The following is a 26,831-nucleotide window of genomic DNA, read 5'->3' on the forward strand; positions in this document are numbered from 1 at the left end:
CAAACAAACAAATAAAAGAGCCACTTAAAAAAACCAAGAAAACCCCAAATGGTATCATGGAGAGTCAGACATGCCTGAAATGGCACAATAGCAACAACAAATTAGAAATGATGAACATGAAGGATTTATTGAAACTTAGAAATACTTAGATGAAGTAGTGAAAGGAAAAGTAAGCAGATCCAGATCATTGTACATGATGACCATAACAATGTTAAAGGAAATAAAATTAAAAAACTTTTGAATTTTGATCATCAATTTTGACTTCTAAAGACTTATGGTAAAGCTGGAACTTAGTCTCTAGGCAGAGGGGAATGTATTATAAGTGTAGAACTAAGCCCAGATTTTCAGAAAAGACCAGTGTTGCTTCATTGCTAGAGAGTACTTATTTATTTTAAGAAAGAGTTCATGGAGAGTGGGGGTGGGGGGATGACTCATTAGGAAATGAGAAATATTTGAAAAAGCATCAATAAAACATTAAAAAAAAGAGATAATGAGCTGCGATTTACTTCTAGACACAGGGCATTGAGACAAAAGCTTGTCTTAACCTGATAGCACTTTACTTGATTTTGTTTATTATATGATGGCTCCTAAATCCTACAGACTAATGAGAGAAACAAATTTTTTTTGGTCACTATACCTTTGTTGACTGTAATCAGATGGTCATGAAGAAATGAAATCAGAAGCAGTAATACCCAAAGTGACCATGAAAGCAATGACATAACTAGCAGCAGAGAGAACATTAAAATCTCAGAGGTGTGCCCTAGCTGGGTATGTACTCTGACTTCCTGAATATCCTAATCAGATGGATTCCTGGCATGTGCTTCTTTGTATATATTCCCTATGTATATTCTCCTATGTGTATGTCCTATGTAATTCTAAATCATGTGTGTTCTTTGTATCTGTGACTTACCCACTAGTGATATGACAGTTTACAAGGGAATATATACTCCATGTGCAAATATGAGGAATCTTCCCTTATATTTTTCTCCTGTTTTATTGAAAAAAAAATCTTTGTTTGGACAAATGTATTCTCCAGATGGAAGATAAAAGAAGTCACATAGGAGAGGGATAAACCATAGTTTTGAGTAATACTAATCAGCTGAATACCTTAAATATTGGATAGCTTTTCTAAGAGCCTATTTACAAATGGACTTTATACTTTAAAATATTTTAGATTTCAACAGTGAAGACCCTTATGGTGGGAAGTCATTTTCATGAATGGGTTGAACTAGATGGATGCTGAGGTCCCTTCCAAATCTCAAATTCTGTGATTTTTTTTTTGATTCAATGAGAACACTTTCTCCAGGGATGCCTCAGTGCAGTAAATGATATGATTTTTGTGAGTTGCTATGGCATTCAAAAATTCACCATCTCATGGCCAACTTTCTCATGATAAGGCTATTCTGAACTTAGTAAGGATGGTTCTTGAATGATTTGTCTGCCTTTGGATCTATAACTGAAATTTGTAAAACTTAGTAATACCTTTTTGAGTTTGCAGTGTGCTGGCACCACCTTTGAATTTTCAGGGTGAACCCAAGAGGTTGCCATGTGAGCTCAGAAGAGGACTTCAATAGTAGGGAAATTTTTCATTTTAACAGAAATAATTCTAAATATACATTTGAATTGTTATACAACAGAGATGATAGGACTTCTGAATAAGTCCTATCATGAATAACTGCTGTTGTCCAAATCATCCCTCTCTTGTTAATGCATGACCATAATGTATGGTCAGAAAAGGTAACAAGCCATATAAACAGATATTATAGATTGGTATAAGTATGGGTCCAATTCTGAAACCATTTAACCTGACAAGTTGAATTAATCTTCACAAACCAAATGAATGCCAACATAAATTAGTCCTCTCAAATTAAATGAGATCTCCTCAAGCTGGACTGAGAAACAGAATTAAATGGAGCAGACAGTGCAGCCTACAAATCGCCATTTCAGTATTCTTTATTCCAGAAGACTGGAAACACCTGAATGTGGTTCTATCTCCTTTAGGAAGGGGAAGCCTGTCATCTAGTGGCTATTGTAAAAAACTGCACTCCTTCAAAGTTCAAGTTTACTTTTCCTATAAGTTTAGGATATAAGCTATGACTCAGTCACTAAGATAGTAAGTAACTTGTCTCATGGTCACACCTCTGATACAAGAGCTGAAAATTGAACCCAAGTCTTCATGGCTCTAAGCTCAACAATCTCTTCACTATCTTAGGCTGCAGTTTACATAAAGAAAGGAAATCAGTTGATCAAAAACAACAAACATTTAGCAAATGTCTACTATGTGCAAAACATTATACTAATTTTTGGAGGCAAGACATCAGTGACTGCAATTGCCTCTAGGTCAAAGACAAATAGGCAATTTAACTTAAAAATTATAAATAAGAAAATAAACAAATTATCAATATTTCCATATACCATGGCCCAAAATATGGGGATTGTACAAGAAAGTAGAAATTCATTGCATACAGATTGTTCCTCTTTCTATAAAGTAAATTTGTTGGAATCACTATTGTCTTGCTTAACAATGGTCCCTCTTATCCTTAAATTTTAAAGATATTTCTTTGACACTCTTTCCTTGCTTCTCTCTGGCTGCCTCTGATCACCTGCCTCTCTGTCTCTGTCTCTTATACTATTATCAGTATTTTTACACACCTAGAGGTGAGCTTGTTCCAACACAGTACCCTGGATATAGAGACTCTTAAAGATCAGAGAATACACATAGAAGAGTGATGGACAGCCTAAATCATTTGCCAGTTCAGTACTGGGACTATTGGCAGATGTGAGCTAGGAATAATTGTTGGATTGACTAACCCTGCTTAGGAAATGATAAACTTTAGAGCCAAGTCTCTGAGTGAGGAGAAATGGAGAGACTTCGGGTTTTTACACTTTCTAAAAGAGCATAATGAACTTCAACAGAAAAGAGTATTGTACTACTCCTAAAGGAAGTTCAGCAGGTCAAATCATTCAGGGTAATTAATCTCTGGAAGTTTTGATAAAAGTACTGGGACTGTTAGGATCAAATTTATGTATGATATATGATGCATCAGGATAAATGGCAAAGAAGTTTGCTCATATAGTCAGAAGAAATGCATCGATGATATTCCTCAATGTACAATATACACTTCACATATTTTGTTGTGTGTTTCACTATACAATGCATTATTGCTATTAAGCCAGGGATATGCTAGTAAAAGTTTAACAACTAACTTCTCCAAACTACTTAATATACTCTAAAATTTAATTTGCATTATTAATATTTCATCACTTTCTTAAGATTAGAAAATCAACAAAGAAATAAATCAAGCCCCAATCTAATAGGGTTTGCTGATTTCTGAGGTGTAAATGCTTACAATAAAAATTTAATAATTGGCTCTTGGAGTCAGTATGTATGAACCATCTCCAGCAAGCTCTTAAAGAAGCATATTTCTTTACTGTGTTGATATGTACACTGATTTACAATATTATATATATATATATATATATATATTGCTGCTAAGTGCTTCTCTGGCTTCTTAGCCTCTAAGATTCCTCTGCCATACTGGTCCCCTTTTATTAGGTAGCTCCTTTTGAGATGACTGATTTTGGGGACAGCCCTAGGTGAGTATTGCTTTCTTTTATATCCTGTTCTTTTGACTCTAAAGATTTTACAATCATGCCCCTATACAAATATTCTTTATCCCATCCTCCTTATAGCTCACTTTTATGTATTGTCTTCTTAAGGGCGGTATTCACTTTTCTTTTTGATTATCCTTAGGACTGTGACTGGTACATGGAAAACAAGGAATGCTTGTTACCTAGATTCTCTAAATACCTATATATGTGTATATATATATAGATATATATGTATATATATATATATTTATATAAATAAACATGTGTAGTGTTTACATTTGACCTATATATTTACATTTGACCTATATATTTGATTAATGTATATAACTGAATTATATGTACTATTCAAGAAGGTAAGTATGGGGGGACAAAGCATATTTATTTGGGAATTATTATTCACAGATACTGCGCTAAGCACTTTAAAAAGATTATTTGGTTTGATCTTCACAACAACCCTTACTATTATTATTCCCATTTTTACAGTGAAAGAAACTGAGGTAGACAACAGTTACAGAGTTGCAAAGATAGTACATTTCAGAAGCTGCATTTAAACTCGTCTTCTAGATTCCTGGTCCAGGACTCTATTCACCATGGCACCTAGCCATCTCAGACATGAGGCACTAGATATGATTATAAACAGTAAATGTTCTGTATAAGGTATATTATATTCTGAATATGTGCTAAGTTTGTGAACTTTGGGAAATGCTAATGTCTAAGTACAATTTTGGACACCCACATATGTCCAGGTTTCTCTCAGTAATTTTTCAAGGATTGTAAGCTGTCATGGAGAAGAGGATATAATATGAGTAGTTGTGAAGAGACAATGACAGAGACAGTGAAACATTAAGGTGCTTTTCAAGTGTAAATGAAGCATTCTACATGTTGGAAAGGATTCTGAAGCTTTGAGGAACTGAATTATAAATGAAAAAGTCATCATAGATGGTGAATTTGCCCCAGGCTATATATTCCCTTTATCATTGTCCCATGACACAATTGTTGTTCAGTCATTTTTAGCCAGTCTGACTCTTCATGTTCCCATTGAAGTTTCCTTGGAAAAGATACTGTAGTGGTTTGCCATTTCCTTCTCCAGTTTATTTTATAGATGAGGAAACTGAGGCAAAAAAAAGTTAAATCACTTGTTGAGAGTCACAAAGATAGTAAATGTTTGGGGTCAGATTTGAACTCAGGAAGAAGAGTCTGGCTGAATTCAGACCCAGCGCTTCATTACACCACCTGGTTTTTAATTAAATCTTAAAGGGATTGGGGTAACTGAACATTTACCATAAATTAGGGTGGGATTCCTCAGCAAGGGAACCTATTGTTGATTCAGGAAGTTAATTGAATTGGAGAAGCTAAATGACTCTCACTCCCTAGCTGGCAGGTGACAGAACCAAGGCTCTAAGAGTAAGTGGAACTGAGACTTCTTTCAGTTCTTGATTTGGTGTCTGTCCTTCCTGAACATAGCAGCAAAGTTCAGGAAGACCAATATGTCAACTTATACAGTAAAAGACACTATGCCCTGTGAGAATCAGTCATAAGCTATTTTTTCTTATTTAATATTGTCTATTTCAGTTACAATTATCCTAATCTTGAATGACTCATATTCTTGGCCTAAATCTAAACTGATTATAGTTGCATAATTTTTTAACTCTTTGCTATTATTTTATTTAATATTTTTGCATCAATAATCATTTAAGGATTTTGGTCTGTCATTTTCTTTCTCTGATTTATCTCTCCTTGTTTTATTTATTAGGAACTTATTTATCTGTAGAAAGTAGAATGTCAACTTTCTCTATTTTCATAAGTAATTTGTTTTAATATTGGAGATAACTGTTCTTTGAATGTTTGATAAAATTCACTGGTAAATCGTTCTGATCTTGGGACCCCCACCTGTCCTAGAGAGAGTTTAATTATGGTTTGTTAATTTTTCCCCCTTCCACCAAGCCTGAGATTAGGTTATCTGCATTATTTATTTCTTGTTCTTGCTAATCTGAGTTTTTCCATATGTTTGTAAATTTTTTTTTTTAGGTTTTTGCAAGGCAAATGGGTTTTAGTAGCTTGCCCAAGGCCACACAGCTAGGTAATTATTAAGTGTCTGAGGCCAGATTTGAACTCAGGTACTCCTGACTTCAGGGCTGGTGCTCTATCCACTGCACCACCTAGTCGCCCCATATATGTTTGTAAATATTAACCATTTTACTGATTATAATTTATCACATAATAAAAAGTTTCTAATAATTTCCCTTTTATTTGTTGTGTTTTTATTTGCTTTTTATATTGCTGATTTTATTTCATTTTCTTTTTGAATTAAATTAACTGAAATAACTAAATTAATTTGGATTAAATTAATTTTTATAAAATTTATTATTTCAATATTTTTATTTCAATTTAAATCATAATCTATAATCAGATTGGTGTGTTCCTACTACTCTGCCTTTCCTCTCTTCACCTAGCCAAACTCCAGTCTTTATTTTTTCACTTTTACTCATTTTAGTCACCCTCTATTCTCAGTGTCCTGAAGTTGAAGTTTGTTATGTTTATGATTGCTTTCTCTATCTTTGGCTTATTCCAAGATTTTCTCTCTTTTATGTGGTTGTTCTCAAGTTTTGTGAGACTATAGTTCCTTGGTGCCTAAAGTCTAACTAACTGCTTGTAGTTTTCTTTTTTTTTTCTTTGAATTGAAAATCCCGAGTTTGAACTTTGACATTCTTGGATATTTTCAGTTTGGAATTCCTTCTAAGAGGTGATTGATGGATTCTTTCTGTCCCTACATTCTCTGATTTGAATAAGTCTGGACAATATTCTTTTGATTTATGGTTTCTGAATTACAGTGTTCAATATATTTTGTTTGGTCATGATTTTCATGAAATCTAATGATTTCCAAATTATTTCTTAAATCAGTTCTCTTTCATTATTGATATATTTTTTATTTTTCAATAATTTGAGCTTATTCTATTATTTCTTATTGTTCTAGTGAGTCATTGAAATCTTTTTACTCAATGATATTTTTTCAGAAAGTCCAGTATTTGTAATAAGGTTTTCTATGTTCTGTTCTCAGTTATTTTCCTTTCATTTTCTTTCCTCCTGAATTTAATTTAATTTTTAACTTTTGCTTACATTTACTTTGTAAGTATCTGAGACCAGATTTGAACTCAGACCTTCCTGACCCCAGATCTAGGGCTCCATTCACTGCACTTACCTCTTGAGTTATAGAACCTTGGTTCAAAGTCCACCTCTGTTCCTTACTTCCTGTTTTACTTCTCTCTCTAGCCCTCAGTTTCCACATCTGATTTTATTTTATTCTCTTTTTGAATTAAATTAACTGAAATAACTAAATCAATTTGGATTACATCAATTTTTATAAAAGTTATTTATTATTTATTTCAGTATTTTTATTTCAATTTCAATTACAATCTATAATCAGATTGTTGTGTTCCTACTACTCTGCCTTTCCTCTCTTCACCTAGCCAAAACTCCAGTCTTTATTTTTTCACTTTCATTCATTTCAATCACCTTTCATTCTCAATGTCTGTTTTTCCTCCTCTGAACTTCTATTTGTAGTTGTTGGGAAGTTATTCTGTTTTTTGGGGTTTACAGCATTTCTTAACCAACAGCTATTTCTTAACCAACACCATTTCTTAATTGTTTTCAGTGTTTCTGTATATTCATATTTTCAGCCTCAGTCTTTTGGTTTAGAATTTTATGCTTGGACTAGTCTCCTCTAACACTCTTTCTTGGCTTGGTAGGTCTGCTTTAATCTTATTGCCTCAGTATTCTGAGTGCCACTGCCAATCTAGATAGGATGATTAATATTAGACCCCATGCTCTGTCTCAATCCCTGCCTTCTAACAAAGTCTCTTGGTAGCTCACTTTGATTTGAGGCTTCAACTAATCATTTTCTCTGTGTCTACAGGACATTTAATCAAGTTCCTTCCTCTCCTGTGGCCTTAATAGGCATTAGTGGATTGCTGAAGAGCATTTTGTACTCAGGCCTTTTTCAACAGGTGCTGTCCTTTTCTTTTGTTGTATCTCTCAGGGGTCTGAGGCATGCATTTCTGGGACCACTCTTCTGTACAGTGACCTATTAGTTCTGTCACATGCTTATATATACATACAGGATAGTGCCAGAATCTGATTTCAAGAGTTCCATTATTGGAGCTGACAGTGATGTTCTTGCTCAGAACAGTGACTGACTTCCCAGTCATTTGTGGGATTTTGTTCTGGGTTCTTCTTTTCTCCCTATATTCACTGGCTTCTGAACTTGTTACCTGAGTTCACCTTGGTTGTCCCAGCATGACTCTTCCTATTTCTACCTAATGGAAGCATTTTTATCTGAGCTAGTGCTGGCTTCCTTAGTTCAACCTCTCCAACAACTGGCTATCATTTTTTTGTGCAGTTTCTAGGTAGGATGGAGGAGTTTATTTCTGCTTCTTTCAAAATTTCTTTACCAATGGTCTTTTGGGGTCTAGTTTTAGTTATTTGTTGGAGTTCACATAGGAATTTTTTTAAAGGAGTCCTCCTAATGGGAAAGAAAACATCTTACTTGTTACCTAAAATGACCCGTATAGGGCCACCTGGAATGCTCAATGCAGGTGCTGTAGTTTAGATTATTCACTTCAAATCAGCAATTCATTTCCCAAATGCTTATCCAGTGTTAGATACTGATGGTGCTAATATCTGCAGGGAATCATTTGCTTTTCCAGGAGTCTGGACAAATGAGGTTGAAGGAAAATGAAAGCATCTCAAACTAGAATCATAAATTTAAGAGTTGGAAGGGATATTTGAAGTAATCCTAACCCTCTTATTTTATAGCTATGGAAGCTGAGGTCCAGAGAGAGAAGTAAAACAGGAAGTAAAGAACAGAGCTGTACTTTGAATCAAGGTTCCATGACTCTAGAAGCAAATGCAGTGGATGGAACTCTAGGTCTGGGGTCAGGAAGGTCTGAGTTCAAATGTGATCTCAGATACTTACAAGCATGGGCAAGTCCCTTAACTCTGTTTGCTTCAGTTTGCTCATCTATAAAATGAGCTGGAGAATGACACTTCAGTATCCTTACCAAGAAAAGTGGGGTAATCATGAAGAATTGGATGACTGAAACCACTAACAATAATGATATATGAATCTAATCTCAGAATATTTGCCTTTCCATCATACTGACTCTGAGAAAGTTACATGGCCCAGGAAGTTTTTGTGAGGGTAGGAAGCAGCTTCACAATCCACATTTATATTTTGGTGATTCTAGCAATTCCTAGTTTCTCATAGGCTCTAAAAACTGGAAAATAATAGGGAAGGTTGTTCTCATGAAGCATGCAGTCTAACTGGATGTGTGAATATAAGAAAATGTGCATGAAATTGTTTGAAATGAGATTCTAGATTCAGTTTTCAGAAAGTTAAAGGGTTCAGAAATTCTGAGGAGTAAAATAGATTATCATCCAAATTTTCAGACCCAGCTAAACCATTTGGTTCTTTAGTTTTTCTCTTGGCAGTCCAGAAGAATCATATTTGTCACCCATCTTGCTTCTGGAAGGGCTTTCAAAATGAAGAATCTGTGAAGACATGAGATTATTGCCTTAGGGATGGAAATTGTTGCAGGAGGTGAAGCAGGAGAAGGGAATGACTATTTGGTGATTTCCTTTAAAAGACTATGGAGGGTGGGTGTGCTTGTGTGTGTGTGTGTGTGTGTGTGTGTGTGTGTGTGTGTGTGTGTCTAATGGTGGAGGAAAGAGCAGAAGAAAAAAAGCAAAGAAATAACAAATCCAGGCAAAGGAAGAATCATTTTGAAAGACTAACATATGAAAGAAGAAATAACATGATACTGTACCAAATAATATGTAAATTATGGCATCACCCATACAGAGACATATACATACAACTGGATTTGTTCCAAGAGTGGGTCGTATGTAGAGGGTTAATTGGAATGGGAGTGAGCTATTTTTAAAATACTTCAGTTATTTGTATAAGAAGTTAGTGTCCATATGTGTGTGTATGTGTGTTTGTGTATGTTTATGTATTTCTTGATAGAAGGGTAATGGACAAGGATGGAATGAGGTATATGATATTAGACTTGATCAATGTGTTAGATGACTTTGCTTAGCTGTATATGTTAAAAGGGAGAGTTACATGCAGGGCTAGAAGGGAGTTAAAATCAATTAAATACATATGAGCATGCTGAACATGTTTAAAAAGAGGACAATTTAGTGTATACAAGCATGCATACATATATTTTTGATTTTTTTAAAAAGCACATACATATACTCAGTTTGCAGATATATATTCATTTAATGTCAAGGGGGACTCTAGGAAATAAGAATAATGTAAAAAGGTATCAATTAAATATAGGATTAATATTTTGAAATTCATATTATGATTGCAATAATATAATTCATATTATACATTTTAAAATTCATATTGCTATTCATAAATACACTGAGTATGTGTATGTCTAAAATGGATATATGTAAAGTGCTTTACAAGTATTATGGAAACACAATGATTATTATTATTTATTATTATTGTATCACTAATTTCTTAGTCTTCCAGGTCACCTTCCTTTGTAGCAAAAGCAGTTAAGCAAAACCAGTCAGCACATTGATCTTGCTGATAATATATGCTTCATTCTACTCTCATAATTCACTCTCTCTCTACCAAGAAAAGAAAGTAGAATTTCCCATCAATTCTCTGGAGCCAATTAATGTGTTGCTGAGTCCTGATATCTTTTAGAATAGTTTCCCATATGGTTATCATGACATCGCTACATCAATTTATACAAGTTTCTCTGAATTCTTTATGTTAATAATTTGTTATGGGTGCAACAATATTTTATTGAATGCATATATGACAATTTAGTTAGCTATTTCCCAATGCATAGACTTCCAACTTGTTTCTAGTTTTTTGATACCCCAAAACATGCTACTGTAAATACACATACATATTGTATGCAACATATACTTAAGCATATACCTAAATATGTCTTTGACTTTCTTAGGGTAAATGCTCATCTGTGTTACCTCTAGTTCTAAAGATAAGAACAAGCTAATCATTTTCTAATATAGTTTCAAATTGATTTCCCCAACAGTTGGACCAATATAGAACTTCTCCAGCAGCATAGTTATAGAACTGATCTTATTTTTTTTCTTCCTGGAACAAGTCAATTATAAATTCAGTGTAGGAAAATTAGAAGCAATGAAGGTGAAAAAACCAAGGAAATGCTATTAAAAGGGGGGAAATATAATGATAGAGGAGGGAGTGAAACCCAAAGTGTATAGTGAGGCTCCACTATGTGAGCAACTGTGCTGTGAGGAACTGTCTTGAAGAAAGGCAGAATAGAGATCTTTACCTTTTCCTTTCCCTTCCTTCTCCAAGGGAGACTTTCATTCCTGCTAGGAAGAGAAGCAGGAGATTAGTAGGGCCGTCACTTTGCTCTCCTCAGAGAGAGAGAGGGGTATGATCTAGAAGTATTTCTATCTGCTCATTGTTCATCTAGGAAATATGATCAGATTCAAGCTAATTTTTACTTGGAGAATCCTCCAAAGATAGGACTGCAGAAAAGTAGAAACTCTCTGTCTCTTGCCATCAATAAGGAGAGAGGTTCATACCAATGGACTTTGGGGCAGGGATTGCAGAAGGAAAATACAATGAAGAAAATAGAGGATAGGATAATATGTAAGCATTCTAAGGAAAAGTTAGATTAATATTCATTTGAATAAGAGGAATTTGGGACAAGATTGTATCTATTGAGGTTTTGGAATTAGTAGTCATTGGCACTTTGAAAACACTCAGAATAATGTATTTCATCACATGTAAATGCTCTACACTAGGTGAAAAATCTATGTGAAAAATTTGGCACAGATTTAATAGTCAGGGACATCTGTCATGTTGTAATATATGCGTTTGTTCAGTAATATAGTTTTTTAAGTCAACTGGAGACTCTGGAAAATTAGGAATACTTTTTTTCTCCTCCTAAAGCTGCAGTGGTTTCATCTCCATAAAATTAGGATTCTAATTCTTTTCTGGCAGATATTGGTATTTCGCCTAAGTAGAAAGATCAGTCCCTAATACTTTCTTGATTAGGAGAGAGTGAGGAAGACTGCCATAAATGAAAGAGTCCAGATATTTCCAATCTTTTTTTTTTGATGGGTATATGGAAAATATAGTCTTGCTACTTTCTATAAGTATTAGACACAATCATTTACTACAGTAGAAAGATGTATTACCATTTTTTTGTTATTTTTTTAGTGTAGGAATCTCCAGTGAGTAAACTTCCTTCCACGGCATTAGTTTTACAACCTGTAGTCTTAGGAACTCAGTTATCAAGGGACACTTAAATGGTTTTAGATAGGGAAAAAATCAGAATGGAAAATAGCCCAACTGGTCTTGGGAAAGGCATAGTAACACACTCTCCTGCATAAAAAATTTTCTTTGAATAGACAAAATAAAAGTGGCATTGAGAGGACTTGGGTAAATAAAATGGAAGAAAGTAGGAATCCTGCCTAGGCTGCCAAATATTTCTTTTCCTTTTTTAAAAAAATTATCTTTCTTATGTCCTCCACCCCTTTTCCATTTTCCTACATTATTTTTCCTGTATGCTGAATGACTTTCATAATATCAATAGCAAAGTCTGATATTAGACTAAGAGTTTAACCTTCCCATAGAGAACTCACTTCCCCAAAGGGGAAAGACCTATAATTGAAGTATGACAATTAATCCATCAATAAATATTTGTCATCTCCTCTGTTGGGCAATGTGCCTAGTATTCCTCCCCTCAGGGAGCTCCTATTTTATAAGGGGACACTAAATATCCATAGGTTGTGCAAAAATATACAGTAATAAGGGAGCAGAGCACATAATTGGAAGAAATAAGAAGGTCTTTTGAAGTAGTAGCACTTTAAATGAGCCTGGAAGGGATATAGGAGTTCTAAGGGGGAAAATATAAGGAATGAGATCATGCTTATATGAGACAAGCTTTGCAAAGGCATGGAGGTAGCAGATGCAATAATATGTATAGGGAATAGCAAGTAGAATCCTCTGATTGGAATATAGTATGTGAGGAGGAGTAATATTTAATCAGTCTGAAAAGATAAGCTGGAGACAGAAATTTGAAGGGGTTTAAATGTCAAACAGAAACATTTGTACTTTATCCTAATAGCAAGCCTCTTGAACAGAGGAGTGACATGGTCACACCTACACTTTAAAGATTTCAGTTTGGAAGCTGTGTGGAGGATTGTTTGGAGAGAAGAGAGGTTTGAGTCAGGGATACCAATTTAGAAAGCAGTTGCTGTATTCCAGAAAAAAGAAAAGACCCAAGCAAAAGGTAACTTGAGTGGTCTAAAGAATGAATACCAAAGGGGATATATGTCAGAGATGCTGAAGAGATACAATTGACAAGATGAATCACTGATTAAATATGGATGGGGATGAGGAAGAGCAAAGAATTGAAGCTGACTCGTAGTTAGTAAGAGAGAGTGAATGGAAGAATAGTGATGGTCCTGACAGAAATAGGGAAATAATAAGATGAAAAGATTCAAGCAGGAAAGAAAATGAATTTTCTTTCTTTCAGGTTAATTTTGAGATGTCAACAATTTGAGATGCCAATCAAGAAGTTAACAATTCAGAACTGGAGACATGGGAGAGGTAAAGTCTGCATAGTAGATTTGGGAATTACCGACATAGAAGTGATAGTAGATTACATGGAAATCTCCTGATGAGATCACTAAGAGAATAAAGAAACGGTTTTATTCAGATGCCTGAGGTAAGGAGGGGTGAGGTAGATGGAAAACCATGAGGTTATGGTCAGATATGGATATTTCAGAGTTATTTATTGTGAAGCTATAATATTTTGGTGCTATGACCAAGATTATACATGGTTGAGGTGGGGGTGAAGCTGAAGACCATAGTAGTTAAGGGGATTTATAAATTGAGAATCAAACTTCTTTGACCAAATAAGTTGAAATCCTCAAGCATAAGGACAGTATTTGTAGAGATGAAGACTAGATTCCTAAAGAGCAAAGGAGAATAACCATAATGATTTAGATAGAGTGATATATTTGGATTAATTGAACCTTAGAAAAGGAGAAGTTGTTGAACAGTCTTGTTGGGAAGGTCTTGTGACAGTCAGGGGAAATAGAAAAAACAAAGAAGCTGGCTTAGTCAATGGATAGCCTTTAAACCCCATTACTAATCAAGCATAAGTATGAATAGAATGTGATCAGGGAAGGGTAATGGTATATAAAATGGTAATAATCAGTCTATGTTAAACTAGCAGAACTAACTTATGTTCAATGTGCACATATGCATTTGAGCAGTGATAAATGGATGAGAGGATGATCCCAAGATAGTTGATAGATCCCTTGTGTTGCTAAAGTCACATTTGATGGACAAAGATCGATGGATTGTGATCTGGGTGTGCTGATAAATGTTTAACAATTTGCTCTCAAAAATATATGCATAACACCCTTTTAAGTTTAATATATATTATCTCCTTTTTCTTTTGTATAGACAATCAATATAGCAATAAATTATTGATATGTAGTGTTTTCTGATTTCTGTAATGTAAATACACTGAAAATTTAATAATTAGCTGTTGCAAGCTGATTGGTGACTCCACCACACCTCTGTACTCTATAAATATAAGGAAGACATGCACATGAAATAAAAGATCCTTTGGGTATTGGAACATAACTGTGTGTTATTACTATTATACTATAGTAGAGTATAACAATATAATACTTGAATGTACCCAGTAACCCATACTCTTCCAAATCCACATTTGAAAGCAGGGGTTTAATTTATATAAATTTATTGAATTAAAGAATACTTTGATCATGCTGGGGAAATTTTTGCCTACAAACAATCATGTAAATAATTGTTCATAAAGATGAGTATTAACTCAGTCGAGTAATTACTTTGTGTTAGAAATTTAACAAATTCTTATAGTTAATCACACATACCACAGTAATATAGAAAAGGTCCATAACCAGAAAAAGATTATGTAATCACAAAATTTGAGAATGGGAAGAGTTCTGAGGAACCATCACATCCAACCATATATGGAAAGAATTCCTACTATAGCATGGTCATTATTGTTGTCTGTCCTTCATTCTCATCCTCAGAGAGGACCCCAGTGATATCATGGTGGGTGATGTATTGACTTACACATGAATTGGATACCTCACAAATGGTTGTCCAGTCTCTATATGAGTTACCTAAATTCTAAATCTAAACTCAAGACTTTTTGTTTAGCCCTGTCAATTCCATATTATTGATTTCTGCTAATAATTTCATTGAGATAATTTTGAAACCTCATTCTGTTATGTTGTGCATTATCATTTCTCTCTCTGGGTCATTGCAAATTTAGTAAGTTTATTTTCTTTTACTTCATCCAAGTCACTGATTAAAAAGGTTGAACAAGAATGGAGCCAAGAACAATTCCCTGTGGTGTTCCATTAAAGACTTTGATTGAGGTAGACATCAAACTATTAATCAACATTGTCAATCTTACTGTGCTGTGTCTTGTGGTTCAGTGAAAAGAGTCCTCAATTTGAAAGTCATACAGTCTGAATTCAAATTTGATTTCTGCTACATATTATTAGATAAGTTATTTTATGCTTTCTGACATTATTTCCCATATTTGTAAAATGAGGGCTTTGGAGTTTATTACTCTTCAGTTTGTTTTCAATTCTAAATCTATGATCCTATAATATGCAAGACTATAACAAGAAACTCCATTAAATGTCTGGATGAAATGCTACAAGCAGTCCCTGATCTAACAGTGTAGTGACTCTATCAAAAAAGGAAATAAAGTTAGGTTAACAAAACAAGGGTCTTTCACTGTAGTTTGTATCCCAAGAAGAGAAAATAAAAGTCATCATTTGAAAAAATAGATGTGTATCAGGGCCTATGTAAAAGAAGAAATATGGTAGAAATCATTCAGGGAATGCTTCCCACCTGGATAAACCCCAAGGATAAGGATTTGGGGCTAATCTAGGTATTGTCTGGGAATGATGTGGGAATTTTATATATAAAGTCACTGGGGAGATATTTTTGGAATGATTCAGATTACAAAGGGTGAAAGAATATAAATGAATACAATTTATGATTTGTTATGGAAGAACAATGTGCCAAAAAGGAAAAGACTATGGTAATTATAATAGTAATGATGATAAAGTGAAGGATGAACCAATAAGACCCTATTATGCATTTTTTCCTTTTTTGTTGCTTATTTAAAACAAACTATAAGTCAGATGAGTAATACATTGGACCAATTTGAGATGCATTGTAGCAGATGGAATCAGCCATCTGCCCAGGATCCTGGAACAGAGAAAGGCCTTAGCAGATACCTTGGGAAGTTCTAATCTGATTTTAAAGTGGATCTAGAAAACACAATTAGGATTGAACATGGGTGGTGGTGTAATTGTGTGCTAGAGTGGAATGAATACTGGCCCTGGAATTGGAGAATCTGACTTCAAAGTACAACTATTATTTATACTACTTGGGAGCCTTGGAAGAATTATTTATCCTCTTTGGGCCTAAGTTTCTCCCTCTGTAAAATGAAGAAGGTGTCTTATGAGGTCTCTTTCCTCTCTACAGTTTTGATACTGTGATTTTACAATGTTATGACACAATACCAGACCCCAGAACCATGTATTCAGGGAAGCAATTGTTTGCAGGTGTTAATTCTGGGAATGAGCATTCTGCATAGGTGATAATTAACTGAGAGTCAATTAAAGAAAATTTTCAGGTATGGCAAGGCACCTACACTTCTACATTTGTCATTGTCATTCTGTACTGACAATTTATGTCAAATTATTTGCAAGGAACAGTTAATAAATCACAGTGATTATTCTCAGCCCCAGGTTTCTGGTTCTTTAGTATAAGTTCTCTATGATATTGTAATATTTACTTAAAAAATATAGGAATTAAAAAAAATTCTAGTAGTCTTGGAAATCTTATATCCATAGAGAGAATTCTAAACTCTGATAACTATACTGATATGCTGAGATGTCTAAATTTTCCAGCATTATAGACATTCCCAAATGCATTACAACATGACTTTGTTGTAGCTACTTGTTACATGTTATGAAAGGTTAATAAATTTATCCTAGAGGTGAAGATAAACATGCTTCAATGACATTGAAAGTTGCATTACTTAAATATTTTGAAATCCTATGGGATACAGTAAAGGCCAGACTTGGAAAAAATACACTATTCATCAAAGGTATACTTTACATCCAATGTGACATGATGAAGAAATATAAAATCTTGTGAATCCAGTGCCAAATGATGTGAAAAAAAAGTCCTTGCAGCAAAAGGAGGATTGCATATTAAATTAAAAAAATACAAAACATTATAAAATGTCTTAGTCAATAAATTTAATTATTTACTTTCCTTTTTTAAATTTGCAAGCCACTTTAATCCTTTTAAAAGACCTACTATTACTTATACTCTATTCACAGAACCATTTCAATTGATTCAATCAAATGTTCTTTCCATTGTAATACTGCAGTGCTTTGGGCTTGGGGATAGTGAGAGGAACTGGTAGTCTGAGAATTAACTCTTCAAATAAAGTAGGGAAAAACAATTCATTAACTTATTGAACAAATGTTTATTGAGCATACATTATGTGCAAGGCCCTGTAGGAATGAAAGTATTAAGAAAATTCTAAGTATGAATGTTATAAAACATTGCATGAAATGAAAACCCTATTTATAACAAAAGGAAAAAAAGAATTTATATCAATCAATGTGGATCAGAGGATAATGTTTACATGGTATAAACATTATAGGAACATATCTGTTTTTTAAAAGACAACAGATTGATTTATTTTCTCCCTAAAATTCAATTCAGAAAATAACAAGCATTTGACTATGTCCTTGGCATTGGGATTAAATAAACAAAAATAATAGGGATATTATTTAACTATTACACTTAAGGCACTTATAGTGACAGGGTTTGTGTCAATATATATGCACATATATATATGTATATATATGTATATGCAGGTAAGCAAATTTTTCAAACTGAAAAATATATAATCTTATCTCTTTAACTTTTATTTCACATAATATATTTCCTTTACATATTCTAGAAGTTAAATTTATTTGAAAGCATAAATATCTACTACTTTATTTCATGAAAGTAGATCTATAAATCAACCACAACATGAATCTTAATTCTATTCAATCAAATATCAATCAATATTTTTATTACATAACTGTCTCATGTGGAACAAAACAGACATAAAGAGAAGCTCTAAATGTCTAGTGGTTGAGAAAGGACAGAGATCTTTCATAATATCTGCTAAATATATATACCTATTCATACTGTGGTATATATATATATATATATATATATATATATATATATATATCTCCCACATCCCACATTTAATTACGCTAAGGATGGGAATTATAGTTATAAAAACTAGAAGAGTTAATAGACTTAATTTTTGATAGTTGCCATTGATAGCTGCTTACTTTTTAGATTGTTTAAACATTATATATGTATATATTAATATACATGTACACACCTATGTACACACAAACACAAATGGAACACAGCCCTCTAGCTATTTCTTTCTTTCTTTCTTTCTTTTTTTGATTTTTGCAGGGCAATGGGGTTAAGTGACTTACCTAAGGTCACACAACTAGTAAATATCAAATGTCTGAAGTCAGATTGGAACTCAGGTCCTCCTAATTCCAGGGTCAATACTCTAACCATTGTATCACCTAGTTCCCCCTTCTTCAGCTATAATAATGACAGAAATAGACAGTTAAAAAATGGACAGAAAGTCTTAAGAATGACATATTTCAGACAATGTGCAAACATTAGTATAATTCTTGTTATTCTTAATGTGTAAAGTTTGTCCAATGACCAAAGAGTTGAGATATTACTAGAGGAACTGAGTCATCTCCATATTAATACTGTTGTCTAATCTTGAGTCACTGAGTAATCATAGGTATTGGAGGTTTTGTTTCTGTCACTCCCTTTTTTACAGCTGTCTGTATCCATAGGTCAACTTTATGGAAGTCTAGACAAAAATTTTTGTATAGGTCCCAATACCATTGGGTTCCCAAGATTTCCCTAATGGGTCACTTGCTAATATTTTTTTTTATCCTTTACAATATAAATAGAACTGTACATAGCAGATGATAGGTCAGGCAGACAGGTGAAAAGACAAAAAAAATGATCAGACAAACCACAGATTCATGTGAGCCTACCAAAAGGGATTAAGCCCTGATAGTTGGTTGGCATCAGTCCCCACAAAACTTTTACAAAGTCTATACAATATCCTTGGAAGAACATTGCTGGGTCAATACTTGGACAAGAAGTATATCAGCCACTCCTTGTTGCTTGGCAGGCATACAGTTTGGAATGAATTCAGTCCTGAGGAAACTTGCCTCCAATGAGAGGGAACTCCCTTTCCTCACATTCTTTTGTCCATTACCCTGCGTTGAGGATGATTTTATATCCAACATCCAAGGTGTCCCCAGAAAGGGAGGGAAGTAAAATAATGAGTATCAAGTTTGGAACAAGTAATTTATTCCTACACACACACACACACACACACACACACACACACACACACACACAGAAATGCTAAATATAGAACATTCACAAGCATACAGTTGACAAAAACTTGACAGGATTAAGTAATAACTCATAGCTACCATTTTCATCTCTTAAAATTAATTAGAACATAAAATAGTAAAAAAAGGACTGAATTTTTCATTCCAGGGGGCAGAGCCAAAATTGCCACAGAAGAATAGTCTCTCTTAGGTGCTCTCCAAAATATTTTAAAAACCTTAAAATTGTGATTCTCAGTAAATTTTCTGGAGACAGAACCCACAGAAAGATCCAGTGAGGCAATTCTCTAGTCCAAGGAAACCTGGAAAATAGTGGAAAGGCTCTGTTCCACAAGACTGGAAGGGCGGCAACCCCTGGAGCAAAGGAACTTCAGTCTTCTGGGAAGAGTCCTAGGGCACATGGGCTCCTGGGAGCATGGGCTCCCAGCAGCAGAAGCAGTTTCCTGACCTGCACCCCAGGGAGCATCAAGCACAACTTGGAAGACCAGCAGGGAGACCTCTGCCAGAGGAAGCACAAAGCCCAGGACAGCATGGCCCTCCTCAGAATAGCTGAGGCCCTCAATGTAGCCAAGATCCCAGGAAATGGAAGCAAGCCTATGGAGCTGCCCAGAAGGAGCTGCCTGGCCGCTGCTTCCTGAGTGCTCAGCTCATGGAAGGTAAGGGAGTGGAGGGAGACTGCCAAGGTCTTCCTCTGTCCCTGGGACAGGACTCTGGGGCTTTGACCACATTCAGACCCTGGTCGCAGTATAGGCCCCCCATAGAGCAGGGACCCCACCTCACAGCCCTGGGTCAGAGGGGTGTGCTTGTGGTCATTCAACAGATCAGGAGAGTAGTCAGAGCCTCACCCACTGAGGTCCTTGGTGGGGAGGGTGTCCCAATAACACTCAAAAGCCCAGGAATCACCCCCAAACCAGTCACAGGCTGGGGAAATGAGTAAAGAGAAAAAAAAGAACCTGCCATAGAAAATTACTTTGGTTCTATGGAGGACCAAAATACATACTCTGAAGATGAGAAAATTCCAGCTTCCGAATCTAAAGACTCTATGACAGAGATCAAAAAAGATTTTGAAAATCAAATAAGAAAGATAGGGGAAATTTGGGAAAAGAAATGAGAATGATTCAGGAAAAACATGAAAACAAAGTCAACAGCTTAGTCAAGGGGATCCAAAAAGTGCTGAAAAAAATAACATATTAAAAACCAGTTTAGGTCAAATGGATAAAACAGTTCAAAAATTTCTTGAGGAGAAGAATACCTTAAAAAGCAGAATTGACCAGATGGAAAAAGAGATAAGAAAGCTCTCTGAGGAAAACAAATCCTTCAGATCTAGAATCTCCAGAGCTAAAGGAAGCTGATGACTTTATGAGAAATCAAGACACAATAATTTAACCCCCCAAAAATGAAAAAACTAGAAGAAAATGTAAAATATCTCATTGGAAAAAACATCTGATCTGGAAAACCGATACAGAAAAGGTAATTTATAAATTAGTGGGCTAAGGGGCGGTTAGGTGGTACAGTGGATAAAGCACTGGCCCTGGAGTCAGGAGTACCTGGGTTCAAATCCAGTCTCAGACACTTAATAATTACCAGCTGTGTGGCCTTGGGCAAGCCACTTAACCCCATTTGCCTTGCAAAAACCTAAAAAAAAATTATTGCGCTACCTGAAAGTCATGATCAAGAAAAGAGCCTTGACCTCATTTTTAAAAGAATTTCTACAGGAAAATTTCCCTGATATCCTAGAAGCATAGGATAAAATAGAAATTGAGAGAATTCACCAATCTCCTACTGAAAGAGATTCCCCCAAGACAACCCCTAGGAATATTATAGCTAAGTTCCAGAACTCCCAAGTCAAAGAGAAAATATTAAATATTAAAAGCAGCTATGTGGTATCATATGTGCTCCAGGCTAAGGGCTATGAAGGGTTAACACAGGAATAGCTATGTGCCTTAACAAGCAAGATGTACTTCAGAGCTTGGATAAGGGAGTAGCTACATGTCTGAGCTAACAAGATGTACTCCAAGGCTCAGATAAGAAAGCACATTCTGAGAAAATACCTTCTGCACTCTGGTTCTCAAAACACTGTTTGGTTCTCAAAACATTCACCTAAGACAAACACAAGGAAATGCATGTGAAAAAGTGCTTGCTAAAATGCTTATGTAAGTGGTTACGTAAATGAAGAGTATAAAAGTATGTATCCTGTGATCAATAAACGAACCAGCTTATGCATCACATTGGTGTTTGTCTGCGTTCCTCTCCTAGTGGACTCAACAAGCCAGAAACAATTCAAATATCATGGAGTTATAGTTAGGATTACTCAGGACTTAGCAGCAGCCACATTGTAGGGCTTGGAATATGATATTCCAGAATGCAAAAGAGCTTGGAATGTAACTGAGTATCAACTCCCTAGCCAAACTTAACACCCTCTTCCAGGGGAAAAGATGGGGTTTCAGTGAGATGGGGGAATTTCAAATGTTCTTGTTGAAACAACCAGAGCTTAACAGAAAGTTTGATCTCCAAGTACAGGACTCAGGTGAAGCATAGAGAGAGTGGACGAGAAGGGAAAATTATGAGGGACTTGATGATGAATTGTGTGTATTACTGCATGGAAAGATGATACTGATAATACACATATGAGCCTTCTCATTTAATAGAGTAGAAGGAAGGAACTTTTATAGATCAGGCACAGGAGAGAGTGGAATTTGAAGATAGAATATATTGTAAACATGGAGTCAATGGGTGAAAGGGAAATGTACTGGGATAAAGGGAAAGGAGAGGTAGAATAGGCTAAGATATTTCATGTAAAAGATATTTCATATAACTTTTGCAATAGTATGGAAGAGAGGAAGGCAAGGGAGAATGAGGGAGACTTCATTCTCACTTCCTTCCCAATTTTAATTCCTTCAGTTTCTTTTTCTTCTCTCATTGCTGAAGCTAACATTTCTAATATAGTATGGAATAGTAGTGGTGATAATGGGCATCCTTGTTTCACCCCTGATCTTATTGGGAATGCTTCTAGTCTATCCCTATTGCATATAATGCTTGTTGATGGTTTCAGAAAGATATTGATTATTATCCTTCTTTGTTTTGTTTTGTAAGGCAATGGGGTTAAGTGACTTGCCCAAGGTCATACAGCTGAGTAATTATTAAATGTCTGAGGCCAGATTTGAACTCAGGTACTCCTGACTCCAAGGCCAGTGCTCTATTCACTGCATCACCTAGCTGCCCTAATACTGCTGATTGTTCTAAGGAACAATCCATTTATTCCCTCACTTTCTAGTGTTTTTAGTAGGAATGGGTGCTATATTTTGTCAAAAACTTTCTGTATCTATTGATATAATCGTATGATTTCTGATGGATTTGTTATTGGTATAATTAATTATGCTAGCAGTTTTCCTAATATTTAACCAACCCTGCATTCCTGGGGTAAATCCTACTTGATCATAATGTATTATCCTAGTGATAACTTATAATCATTTTGCTAAAATTTTATTTAAAATTTTTGCATGTATATTCATCAGGGAGATAGGTCATTAATTTTCTTTCTCTGTTTTAACTCTTCCTGGTTTAGGTATTAACACCATATTGGTGTCATAGAAAGGGTAAGGCAGAGTTCCTTCTTCACCCATTTTTTTCAAAAAGTCTATATAGAATTGGAACCAATTGTTCCTTAAATGTTTGATAGAATTCACTTGTGAATCCATCTGGCCCTGGTGATTTTTCCTTAGGGATTTCAATAATGGCTTGTTGAATTTCTTTTTCTGAGATAGTGTTATTTAGGTTTTTAATCTCCTCTTCATTTAATCTGGACAACTTATATTTTTGTAAATATTTGTTCATTTCACTTAAATTTTCAAATTTATTGACATAGAGTTGAGCAAAATAATTTTGAATTATTACTTTAATTTCCTCCTCATTGGTGGTGAGTTCACCTTTTTTATTTATGATACTAGCAATTTGGATTTCTTCTTTCTTTTTTTTTAAATCAAATTGACCAGAGGTTTATCAATTTTATTGTTTTTTTTCCCATAAAACAAACTCTTGGTTCTATTTATTAGTTCAATCGTTTTCTTGCTTTTGATTTTATTAATTTCTTCTTTAATTTTTAGAATTTCTAATTTGGCATTTAATTGGGGGTTTTAAATTTGTTCTTTCTCTAATTTTTTTATTTGCATATTTAGTACATCGATTTCTTCTTTCTCTAATTTATTCATGTAAGCATTTAAAGATTTAATATATTCCCTGACAGCCACCTTGAGTTTCATCTCATAGGTTTTGATAGGTTGTTTCATGGGAGCCTTCATTCTTATTGGGTATGGCTCAGAGAGGAAAGAGCATACACACTCAAGAGGATATAGACATCTGCAAGAAAAAAGGAGAAAAGAGGGAAAGGGGAAGGGGTGGGGGGATGTGGATGATAGAGGAGAGAGCAATTCATAGGAGAGGATAGTCAGATATAACACATTTTCTTTTTTACTTTTTGCAAGGTGGTGGGATTGGGTGGCCTGTCAGGGACCATGGGGCCAGGTGGTGGCTGGGTCTCTGGGGTGGGATGTAGGCTTGGGGCCTCTTGGCCCCAGGGCTGGTGTTCTGTCTCCTATACTACTTGACTGCCCCACAGCACATTTTTGAAAAGGGACAGAGAGAAAGGAGAGAGAGAAAGTATAATAGATGGTAATGGGGAGGAATGGATGGAGGGAATTACAATCACCAACAGCAGCTATGGAAAAATATGGAAGTAACTTCTATGATAGACTCGTGATAAAGAATGTGATCCACCTAAGACAGAGCTGATGGTATCAGAACACAGACTGAAATACATTTTTCTCTTTCTTTCACTTTATTTTTCATGAGGTTTTATATTTTTGTGTGGGAGGGGGTATTATGTTTACTCTTAAACAAGAATATTTTAGTAGTGTGTAAATAAAGTAAAGAAAATAAAAAAACTACTGAAAAAAGGACATTTCATTGGAAAGAACAATTTTGAGTGCTTTGAATATACTTATCTCTATATTAACTACCTCCTCTAATAGAAGGTAAACTTCTTGTAGTTAGTCTGTCTAGTTTTGTCTTTGAATCTTTGGCTTCTTATATATATATAGTAAGTGCTGAGTAAACTAATTGTGATTACAAAAAAAAATGATTGAATTTCACATTTCACCTTGATATCACACAGAACAAAACACTTGGGTTGCATGTCTGTTGATAAAATATTTAGATTTGGACAAATAATTTTGTTCATGTTTATTTTCTACAGTACAGAAGTTTTTGATGCCATCTTCTCATTTTTTACTACTGTTGTTAGTTACATATTTATTCCTCTCATTGAACCCAGGACATGAAGATCTCTTGATCAACCTCTATAAAGTTATCTCTATGCCTAGAGATATGTCTAGCTTGAGAACTGTATTTATTCATATAAACAGGAGATTAAACAAAACTATGAAAAAGATCAGGATTTCAGGTCCAAACTCCTATTTGAGTAGGCTCCTTAAGGTATGGTGGCAAAGGGTGAGGTGAGGGGAGGGGAGTATTGCTGATTTCATAGGTCCATTTCATGGAAGAGTCAAAGCAAGTTGTCATCAACTAGACACCTGAGAGAATTGTATTCAATAAGTTTGAGTCAGAAGTGTCTGTTTAACAGCATAGCCCTTATTAACCCCTCACCCCCTTGCAGTTGTCATGTTTTGATAATTATTGCTTTGTATCAAAGTTTGAAATCTGGTCACAACACCGCTCCCTTTAAAAATGATTTCCCTTGACATTTTGTTCTTCCAAATGTATGCTTTAATTTTTTAAAATTAGTTCTAAAAAGGAATCCTTCAGTAATTTAGAATGTTACCAAGTAATTAAATTAATTTAGGTAGTATTGTCATTTTTACTATATTGTCTCAGTCTGTCTAAGAGTAATTAATATTCCTTCAATTATTTAGGTTGCTCATTATTTTTGGAAACAGTATTTTGTAGCTGTGTTCATATAGTTTCTCTGTTTGTCTTATTAAGTAGACTCACAAATATTTTATACATTATATGATTGTTTTAAATTTAATTTCCCTTTCTAGTACTTTTGCTGGATTGTTGATAATATACAGAACAGAAACATTAATGATCTGTGAAGATTTACTTTATAAACAGCAACTTTACAAAAGTTATTGATGTGATTAGTTTTCAGTGACTCTCTGACTTCTGTTATATCAACATATTATTGAAAAGTGAAATTTTGTTTCTTCTTGGTCTGTGCTTATTTTCCTCAATGCTTTTTTCTTGTCCTATTGTCATTACTAGAATTTCCAACATATGTCAAATAGTAGTAGCAATAACAGAGATTCTTTGTTTATCTCTATTATTGGAAAGTCCTATCAAGTTAATTTTGATTTTATATATATATATATATATATACAAATTTATACCATACATAGGTATACACTTGTATAGATGACAAGTTTTAGATAAATACTATTCACAGTGCAATGGATAGAGTTCTGGACATAGAGTCAGAAAGACTTATCTTCCTAAGTTCAAGTTTGTCCTCAGATACTTACTAGCTTAATGTCACTTAAAGTCACTTAATGCTACTTGCCTCAGTTTCCTCATCTGTAAAATAAGTTGGAAAAAATGGCAAACCATTCTAGTATCTTTGTCAAAAAAAGGTGGGGTCCCAGGGCAGCTAGGTGGTGCAGTGGATAGAGCACCGGCCCTGAAGTCAGGAGTACCTGAGTTCAAATCCGGTCTCAGACACTTAATAATTACCTAGCTGTGTGGCCTTGGGCAAGCCACTTAAACCCATTGCTTTGCAAAAAAAAAACAACTAAAAAAAAAAGGTGGGATCCCAAAGAGTTGGACATGACTAAACTGACTGAACAATAACAAAAAACCTTACCTCATTAAATAAAAGTATATTTTTGTCTTCCTATTTTTTAAAACAGAAATCTGAGTTATGTCTTGTCAAAAATGTTTTCTTCAAGTATTGATATAATCATGATTTTTCTTGTCCTTGCTTTTAATATTTTTAGTATGCTTGTAGTTTTTCTAACACTGAATCAATACTATGTCCTTGACACTAATTTTATTTTATTATCCATTCTATTACTTGTGGAGGACACCTTTCATAATGTTTTACTATTCTTGCCTGGAGGTATTATCACATTGCATAAGGAAGTGGAAGTGGTAATTAAAAAGATAAAGTTGGGAAGAGTGACTGGATCTGACCCAATATTCAAAATGGAAAAAAAAAATCTATGCTGAAGAATGAGATAGTCTTGAAGGCACTCAAAGATTAATTTTTAAAATAGTTCAAAAATATCCAAAATAGTAGAAAGATCAGAGGTGATATTATTGCACAAATATAAAATAAAAGGTGATTTCAGAAGATATCAGCAATTTCTTAACCAAATGCTTATTTTCTCATGTCTATAAAATATGAGAATGGTCTCTGAATACATCAAGGCTATTTTTGATGGAATCCTAAGATTGGAAAAAGCAATTATTTGCAGATGATTTTGTCTAGCAAATCATACCTTCTGAGCTGTATATTTGACTGAAAGAGAAAATGCAAGATCTTGCTGTGCTCATTATGTATTAGTTTCAAAACAGCATTTGATTCAGTGGAGCTGATGGATTTGGGACCTCCTCTCAGAGTATGT

Source organism: Macrotis lagotis, chromosome 4 (genome assembly GCF_037893015.1).
Source record: "Macrotis lagotis isolate mMagLag1 chromosome 4, bilby.v1.9.chrom.fasta, whole genome shotgun sequence".
NCBI classification, from domain to species: Eukaryota; Metazoa; Chordata; class Mammalia; order Peramelemorphia; family Peramelidae; genus Macrotis; species Macrotis lagotis.